Raw genomic sequence first — 9694 nt, forward strand, 5'->3', positions numbered from 1 at the left:
CCTTGAAACACTGAATGGAGACTTCTGCTGGGATGCATTAGAGAACACCTAAATCACCAGATTTCCAGAGACACCTTGAGCCTTTTAGAAGGAGCCCAGTTTTCCTTATTAAGAGTTGGCTAGTCCTTCTTGCTTAAAGACAATGCAGAGACCTCTCCTCTGCCAAACATGTGCTTCTGCCACCTGCTCAGCATCTTTCCCATATAGGACTAAATTTTAAAGGTGCTGGATCAAGGAGAGTGGAACTCAAATTTAACTGAAGTAGAGTTCACTGATACTGGAACATTCTCTCAAGCATAGAATTTTTACACACTGGTACAAACTCAACATTCTATTATGATTTTTCTGCTTGAAAAAGGAATGGCTCTCATCAAATGTAAGAAGAATGCCAGGATTGTTGTGACTGATGGCAGAAAGGAGGGATCAAAAGCTCAGAAAAATGGGCAAGCAAGAGTAGATTTACAATGTATGCTGGAAAACCCACTAGATGAATAGATAGGATGGATAGGAGCGCCAAAGGACATTCTGTTTGGGGGGAAAAGAAAAAAAAAAAAAGGACTGTACTGGGTAGAGGGCCACCAGCATCACTGAAAGTTTCTTTGGTAAGTGTGCTCTATTGGCCCTGGGCTTATGATAAGAGATTCTGCTACAAAAGTGGCCTCACTGACAGCAATGGGAATTATAGGATCCTGAAATAAATCAGGCCAGAGATGGCAGCACTCAACCATCATAATCCACGAGTGTGCCTGCCTGTGCACACAGGCACATGTGCATGTGCCAGGGCTGCATGGGCACATTTGCTGTAATGAGAGACAATTTTAGAGTGGTAGCCGACCCTGTCCGGTGTCTGAGATGATTAATAGAGTACAGCATCCCTAGAAGCAAGACAGATGGGCAGCCAACAAGTGTATCACTGTCTACACAATCAGAAGAAATCAAGGAAAGATAATCAGGAGAAAGAGGGCAGCCTCAATTAAAAATGAAATCTCAGTACCTTGCTCAATTTCTGATCCTGAACCAGTTTTCAGACCTAGAATGATTTTAAAGGAGAAGCCAAGTCCTGAGAAAGTAGGACCCTGCCACACCACTGCAAATACAAAGAATATAATCCCCCCATTCCTTTCCTAAAGGGATTTATGACCATTTACTCAATAAGTATAAACTGGGGAAAGAGAAATATCCTCATATTTCAGGGACTGTTGGAAACGAAGTGCAAGTTGATATTGATACAGAAAGACCCAAAGTGACCTTATGGCCCCCCTGTTAAAACGGACGTAAGGGGGGCCAGGTAACATAAAGAATTGTGGCTCAGGTCTGGTTCACAGTGCGTCCACTAAGACCATGAATCCATCTGGTGGAAGTTTCTTTTGTTCCAAAACGTATAATTAGAATGAAAAAAAGCTTGAAATGAACTTCAACATATGTAAACAATAGATTTCTCTGAGCGTGAGACTTCAGAAAATTTCCAAGTTATTATCTTTTGGTTTTTCTGCCTTTCCTTGAGCTCGTGTTGCATCTATACATTTGAAACAGTGGTTTTTCTAAAGGAAATATTAGCATTCTGAATGTTTCAGGGAACAAAATATTATAACATTCTTAGGTTAAAAAAAAAACAAAACAAAACAGCGAGTGACTTGGGTGGGGGTGGGTTAGGTAGCTTGCGAAGCAGAAGAAAGGTCAGCCGAGCGGAGCGCCAAGTGGAGAGAATGGGGATGCGAGAAAGCAGAATCACTAAGGAAAGTCCGCGGGAATCCGGAAGCAAGGAAAGGCACTAGTTTCTTACGGAGTACACACTCCTAAGTGGATAGCTTCCCGCCTTTATGGAACCGACGCAATTTTTTTTTCATTCAAATGCTTTCATTTTCATTCAAATACTCCATTCAAAAAAGTCTGAATTTAGAGAAGCCTTGAGAATCTGAGCGGAAATCAAGATAGAACTGCGACTTTCACCCCGGGCAGCATCTCTGTGTTGTGGAGGAAAGGGCTGCAGATTGGCTAATACCAGGGATGGCTTGATTGCTCATTTTTGGGAGCCCCATATCGGAGTGTCATTTTATTCATAACATTTAGTACTTTTAACAAAAATACGATCTTTATCTGTGAAAGTATATGCACTTATACCTTCCTAAACCGCTTGCGTGTGTAGCTCCAGTGGCGCAATCGGTTAGCGCGCGGTACTTATAAGACAGTACGTTTGTGAGCGATGCCGAGGTTGTGAGTTCGAGCCTCACCTGGAGCAGGCTTTTACTCCTCTAACCTGTACAATGAGACAGGTTCAATTTGACATTCTCCCAAAGAGACCAACTGTTGTGATTTACATCATAGAGCTCAGCTGTGGTTTATCTTAAAATTCTCTGCTTACGGTCGTGCATAACAAATACCATCCTGCAAAAGAAAAAACCCCCCACAAGTACCATCCTGTGGGTTTTGGTGCCTACCTTCTGCCAACACTGGCAATTCAGCGTTTGACAGTTGACAAGACGACAGTATCCAATTCAACTACGTCTGGTTTGTCAATGATGTGAAATGTGGACGATCTTGGTTTATTGTATTTCAGTGGAAAATTTCCTGTCCTTCAACCTGCTTTCCTCAGTTTCTTCACTCCTCCGGGCTTCCTCTAGGATGCTTATTACTCTAAGTCCATGCTGTCTGTAGATATATGAGAGACAGGTGTTTAGTCTCAGAATAGTCTCAGAGTTGAGCCGGGAGCCTATGGGTAGGCCACTTTATCTCACCCCTTGGATCTTAAACATTATCAGTCACCCTGAGACATAGACATAGAGCTCTACTTGGAGCACCTACTTTCTTCCTGACCCCACCCTGTGATGCCCACCACAGAAATGGGAGTTCAAAACAAGGCTCACAGATAAATTTAGATTATCTTTGGTAAAGAAGTGATAATGGTTAATTTACTTACCAAGATATATAATGGACATATCAATAGAGGCTATTCACAGTGTTGTTTTTAGTGTTAAATGAGATAATAAATCATTGATTGATGGATGGCCACAAATTCTTCCCTTTATGCATGACCTTCTTCATTGTGATTGTGTAGCAGCTACTAGCAAAAGATGGAGTCTATTTCCCTCCCCCTTGTATGCTGACCCTGTGATCTGACCTGTAGGATGCTGTGGTAATGCTATTGTGGAAGTGATGTTGTGGGAGCTCCAAGATGAGTCTTAAGAGCCTTACAACTTCTCCTCTTGCCCTCTGGGGGCCTTGAGACACCATGTGAAGAAATCATATCTAACCCGTCCTAGAGGATGGAGGATCATGTGGAGAGAGAGTCCCTGTCATCTTAGCCTTTCCAGTTGACACCCCAGACTGTGAGTGGGAATATTTTGGACCATCTAGTTGCAGTCAAGCTGCCAGGTAACTGCAATTAATGAGTGATCACAAGCAAAACCAGCAAAAGAACTGCCTGGTTGAGCACAGCCAAAGTTGTTGAACTGCAGAATTGCAAGCAAAATAAATAATCATTGTTTTAAGCCATTAAATTTGGGTTGTTTGTTACAAAGATGTAGATGACCAAGTAAAGCATTTAGTGCATAATTAGAATCTATAACAAGCAAACAGATTGATTTAGTAAGTAAAAATTACAAAGAAAGTCCAAGCCCAGACATTGTCACTGCTAAATTCTACCAAACATTTTTTTAAAAATTGATATTAATTCTTCACAGACAGTTTTTAAAATTGGAAAAGAAGGCCATTATTACCCTAATGGTAAAACCAGACAGACATCATGAAATAAGAAAACCGTAGCCCAATATCTCTTATAAACTTGGACAGAAAAATACTCAACAAAATACTAACAAAATCCAGCAACATATGAACAGGGATTACAAAAGGCATGAGGAAACATTTGGGGGTAATGTCTATGTTTATGATCTTTATTGCAGTGATGGTTTCATGAATTATACGTGTCAAATTTATACACATGTTTAAATATATGCAATGTATTCTAAGAAAATTATGCCTCAATGAAGCTATTTAAGAGGTACATTCATTGGGATAAAACTCATTATGGCATTCTGCAAGAGTAGTTGTGGATTTTTTTCTTTCCCCTTTTTTCTTTTTTCCCTCTACTGTCAAAGAGTTTTGTCTGATTAGATTTATTTCTTTGAACGTTTTGAAGAAGTCCCTGGTAAACCAAAGGACAGGGAATTTTCTCTGTCGGAAGATTTGACAACTAATTCAAAATATGCCATAGTTTAAGACCATTCAAAATTGCTATTCCTTCTTGAATCTAATTTGATACGTCATATTTTTCTATTAATTTGTCCATTTCATCGAAATAGTCAAATGTATTTGGCCAGATTCTTTCGACTTCTGCAGAAGCGTCTCCCTCCTTGTCCTAATTTGCCTGGCTTACCTCTTCTCATTGTTTCAGTTCTCTGTTTTAACTCTGGTTCCTTAGCTATTGCTGAAAGTCTAATTCATCGTGCGATATGCGGGGACCCCGCGGCTGGTCTTTGCAGAGGTAGGAAAAAGTCCCCGCGTCTCGTGCGAGGCATCCATCTGAATTAGGAGCAGGCTTCATGACGTTGTTTCTCTAGCTCCTCTAAAATGTGGCAAGCTTTACTTTCGAAAGGGGGCGACATTTAAACTGACTTCAAAAAGAGAAATCTCTCAACAAACAGACACTTTTTCACTGTCAAATTACTGAACTCCAACCGAAGACCAGTAGAAGAGTGAGAGTCATCGTAAGCTAAAATAACCGAGACGTCCCGGCACTCCCTGACCAGATGAGCAAAATTCCTTGACATTTGTGCCATATAGTACCCATCTCACTCACTGGGCCCGCCCAACCCACTAGAAGAGGGTCCAAAAGACTACGGGTGGTGCTGGGTCTGCCCTGCCGGACCTAGTAAGAGCGGCTTGACGAAGGGAGTTGGCGCCAACACCCTTTATTGAATCAACCGCACGAGAAGGGAGATTTCCGGGATGCTCAGAGGCTGCGATGTGGGAATCGGAGTGCTGGGACCCTGATGCCAGGGAAAGACAAACCCGAGTGTTAAAAAAGAAAGTTGCAACCACGAAGGGATTCGAACCCTCAATCTTCTGATCCGAAGTCAGACGCCTTATCCATTAGGCCACGTGGTCCTCTGGACACTCAGCTATGAAAAATGTTACAAGTGTTTAGAATCTGGGTTATTTCTACAATACGGTACAGTCTTTATAAAAAGACATCCCCAATAATCTTATTTTAAAGTTGGTGTCATTGATACAAAAGCCAAGAAATTATGGTAAGAGGCTAAGGCAAAATAGAAATTCCTATTTTCTCCAAACTCCTGCTCTAAGCTTCATACCAAATTTCCTTTCGGAGCCAAATTTTATACTTGCCTTGCGATGCCTCTCATAAGAAGATGATATCCAGAAGGTGGAAAAGAATGTGCAACCATGTAAAAATTTTGCCCAATAAATTTGAAATCTTAAATTCTGCAAAAAAATCAATTGTTAAATGTGACTGATAAAGAAATAGCAAATACGAATAATAGTCCTAAACCATTAAAGTATTGAGTAAATGGTCAACTTTTTCCCACAGAGAAAACTCCAAATCCAGATATTTTAATCTGAAATTCTATGACATTCCAGGGAAAATAATTTCAACTGGACACAAACACTTAAAATATAGTAATAAATATCTCATTTTATAAGTCTGCTTTCATTTTAATATCAAGACCAGAATGTCAAGAAATTAAAGGAAAAATTTATGTTCACCTCAGTATAGGCAAAAAAAGCATTTAATAAATTTCAGTGTCCACTAATGACACAACAATCTGAAAATAGTAGGAAATTCTTTAACCTGATTTTAAAACAAAAATAATCTTCAGAAAGCATAATACTTAAATACAAACAATTCAAAACATTCTATTTGAGATTGGGAACAGATGGAGTATACCAGGAGTTTCCACTTCTATTCCCTACCAGACAAAAGGAAAGTAAAAATGATGTAATGCCTAGAAAGGAAGAAACATAATTGTTTTTTAAAACAGATTATATGTGTACAAAGATCAACTGAACAAAAATAAATTATTATAATTAGGGTCAGAAATTTAACACATTTTCATGACAGGTATAAAAATTTTTAAAAACAATTATATGCAATAAAGAAAAATCTAGAAATCACCCCAAATGACTTATTAACATGGTACTATTTCAATAATAAGAAAACATTCCAAAACAAATACAACATGGATATATCTATAGAAACTACAAACTAAGCATACTAAATAATCTTTTTTTTTTAAATGGATACATATAGAAGTAGTAAAGCTAATAAGCAAAAGCAAGGGAATGATGATCACAAGCATTATTGCAGTGGTTATTTCAGGTGAGAGGGATGTAAAGTGGAATGGGGCAAATGGAACTTCTAAAATAATGGCAATGTTCTCGTTCCTAATTTGTGGCTTTGTTTTTCTTTTTAAAGTAAACATTTTTTTAAAAAAAATTGAAGTGTAACAAACATGCAGGAAAGTGCTCAAACACAAGAATATATAGAATACTTATATTAATGTAGACGTATGTCTGAATATATATATATGTACATATAAATGCATATGTCACTGAATATTTACAAAGAGACCATATTCATGAGCCCTCATTCAGATCTTTTGTTACAATTTATTGCCACTATTTCCATCCAATGGGATCCAGAATTGTTTTGTCAAGAAATTGAACATTACCAGCACACCAGAAGCTCCTCTCATGTGCTTCCTCTTCACATTCTTCATAAGGGTAACCACTCTTTTGACTTCTGATATCATCTATTAGTTTTGCATATTTTAGTAACATATAAATAGAATTATACAACATGTACACTTTTATAAGCCTGGCTACGTTTGTGCAGAGCTGTGAGATTCATCTATGCTGTTGCATTTAATAATGTTATTTTTTGTTATATGTCTATATATATAGTTCTATTGCATGAATATGTCAAAATTTATCCATTCTAGTGGTAGATGTACGGGTTGTTTCCAGTTTGGGGATATCATGAACAAGGCTCTTAGGAACACTTTTGTTAAGGCTTTTTTGTGGACTTGTGCACAAATTTGTACTGAGTATTATAATTAAGGGGTTAACTCCATTTTCTATATTTACCGACAGCTTTCACACTCAGCACTCTCACTCACATCTAAACCAGACTATGAAAAAGTGCTTATGCTCCCTCTCTTGGCATGGGAGGGAAGATCAAAGCACTCTGGTCCTGGTTCTCACTCAGGAATCTTCACTCCTGGCCTACCCTCTAATCCAATAAAAGCCAAAGATTTTATTGTTCTTCCTTGCTCTTTCAAGTCATTTTTGGACTTACCTGGGAACTTCTCCCCAGAAAGCTTCAATATGTGAGTAATATTTTCATATCCTCCCGGTGCATGTGTAGCATTATCAGTCTTTCCAGCTGTATCATTTGGATGTGGTGACCATTTCACTTCAGCTGAGTGATTGCATGACAGATGTGTACTAAGGAGAAGACTTACCGAGTCACAGCAAGAATGTTTAACTTTACTACAAACACTTTTGAAAGCAGCATATGTGATTTCCATATATCTGTAATTAGATATAAAAGAAATGAACAAACTGAAAATGGGGAAAAATATGACAAACCAGATAAAAAGATAGACGAAAGGTAATTATGCATACCCTAACAAACTCAGTTGCTGAACACGTCTCTATTTCAACACTATAGAAATGCTAGTCGCTTGGGCTAATAGAGTTTTTTAAAATGTTGATTCAGGTCTTCTTTTATGTACAGAAAGGTTTTTTTTAATTGAAGTATAATTGATCTACGACAATTAGTTCCAGTTACACTATACAGTGATTTGATATTTCTATTACAAAATGATTACCACAACTCTAGTTGCCATCTGTCACCATACAGATACTATAATATTATTGAATGTATTCCCCATGCTGTACATTTCACCTCCATGATTCATTTATTTTGTAACTATTTCACTCATCTCTCCACTCTCCTCCCTTGGCAACTATTTGTTTATTCACCATGTCCATGAGTCTGTTTCTATTTTGTTATATTTGATCTTTTTTTTTTTTTAGATTTCATGTATAAGTGGAAATTATATGGTATTTGTCTTTGACTTATTTCACTTAGCATAATAGCCTCCAGATCCTTCCATGCTGTTGCAAATGGCAAGAATATGCATATCCAGCACCTCTCTCAGCCCTGCTGAGACAACGATGCCCTCATGGAGGTGAGGAGGTTTATTTCCCCAGAAAAGGACCCTCGTAGTTTCACTTGCCTTTTTGTGATGGGAAGAGAATCCTGAAGGTTGAAGCTTATTTCCTAGAGTTCTGCCTTTTTGGGGGTTGGAGTGGGCGTTAGCGCAGTTGTAAATCAGGACAATTTCTTAATCTTCTCCTCTGGGCTAAAGAGATGTGCACCAAAATGAGAGCACACAAAGAGGCCCCACTGGGACTTGAACCCAGGATCTCCTGTTTACAAGACAGGTGCTTTAACCAACTAAGCCATGGAGCCACACAAGTGCCATCTTTTCAAAGTAACTTTTATTTAATTCATCATTTTTTCTTTTTGAGAAACATCCAGATCTGTTTTTCCTACTTCATTCATATACAAGTAATTTGTGTGCTTGTCAGTAACTTCTAAACAAAGAGTTTGATAACGCAATGATTACTATGCCTCACAGGAACACAGAAGCTAAAATGAGACCATACACCCCAAGGGCAGACTTCTGAGTGAAAATATTATAATACCTTACATTTCTATAGCACTTTAGAATTTGCCAAAAGCTTCTAAATTTACTTCCTCTTTGAACATCAATGACAACCCCAAAGCTGAGCATATTATTATCATCCCTATTTTATTTTCAACCCCCCACCCCCCAAATTGAAGGACTTGTTCAGGTTTGCTCAGATAGTGAGCTTACTTTCTGATGCTAATTCAATCTCATTGTCAGGAGAGCATTTTTCCAGTTCTACAGAAACAATCTCAAGAATCTTAACAAAGAATCCTCTAATAAAGATACACTCTTACTCATGCTATCTGTCCATCACGACTGCACAGAGGATGATGGAGCCACCTCTACCTGAAACACTGATGGTCTCTTGACAGGGAAAGAAAAAAGATATGGTAAATCAAGGAATGTTTCTTGGTTTGCGCCCAAAAGGAACAAACAATCTGCTCACATTTCATTACCCAGAGTGAAGTAACTCAGTCAGATATGATGTCTGCAAAGCAAGGCACTAAAATCTGCCCCAGAAAGAGGCAGTAAATACTTCTGAATAATAACATTTTATCATGACTACCATCCAGTGTTCTCTCATTTGTGAAACTCAGGATTTTTCTTTTTAAATATTTCTTTACTTGTTCATCTTCTTGCCTGTGTTTAAAAAGTTCAATTTTGTGGCTTTTAAGCTTGTAGTTTGGGAAACATGAGTATCAATTTCGTTTGGATAAACTGGGCCAGTGTGGGCACTGCGGAAATTCAGTCAATGTAATCTATTATTGCTATGTATTTGGGGAAAGATGACATTGCAGTTAATTAAGAGGAGTAAGAACAAGGTAGTTCTTGACAGAAGTCCCCTCTACACCCAGACACACTCTTATCCGAGACCTTGATTGACACCTTTGCATATGACTAACAGTAATAGAATTCCCTCCAAAATAACATTTTACTACTGTATTCTAGTTGTTGAATCAACATAGTAAATTTTATTC

General features: G+C 38.2%; 3 non-coding genes across 3 annotated transcripts; 1 reads left to right on the plus strand and 2 right to left on the minus strand.

The window, feature by feature from the left end:
• The first annotated feature begins 2145 nt into the window (after window positions 1–2145).
• TRNAI-UAU (transfer RNA isoleucine (anticodon UAU)) lies at window positions 2146–2239 on the plus strand. Its single transcript has 2 exons — window positions 2146–2183; window positions 2204–2239. It is a non-coding gene; the product is annotated as a tRNA-Ile (tRNA).
• Window positions 2240–5030: 2791 nt separating this feature from the next.
• TRNAR-UCG (transfer RNA arginine (anticodon UCG)) lies at window positions 5031–5103 on the minus strand. Its single transcript has one exon. It is a non-coding gene; the product is annotated as a tRNA-Arg (tRNA).
• Window positions 5104–8420: 3317 nt separating this feature from the next.
• On the minus strand, window positions 8421–8494 carry TRNAT-UGU (transfer RNA threonine (anticodon UGU)). The gene has a single exon. It is a non-coding gene; the product is annotated as a tRNA-Thr (tRNA).
• Window positions 8495–9694: the final 1200 nt, after the last annotated feature.

This window comes from Phacochoerus africanus, chromosome 9 (genome assembly GCF_016906955.1).
Source record: "Phacochoerus africanus isolate WHEZ1 chromosome 9, ROS_Pafr_v1, whole genome shotgun sequence".
Lineage (NCBI taxonomy): Eukaryota > Metazoa > Chordata > Mammalia > Artiodactyla > Suidae > Phacochoerus > Phacochoerus africanus.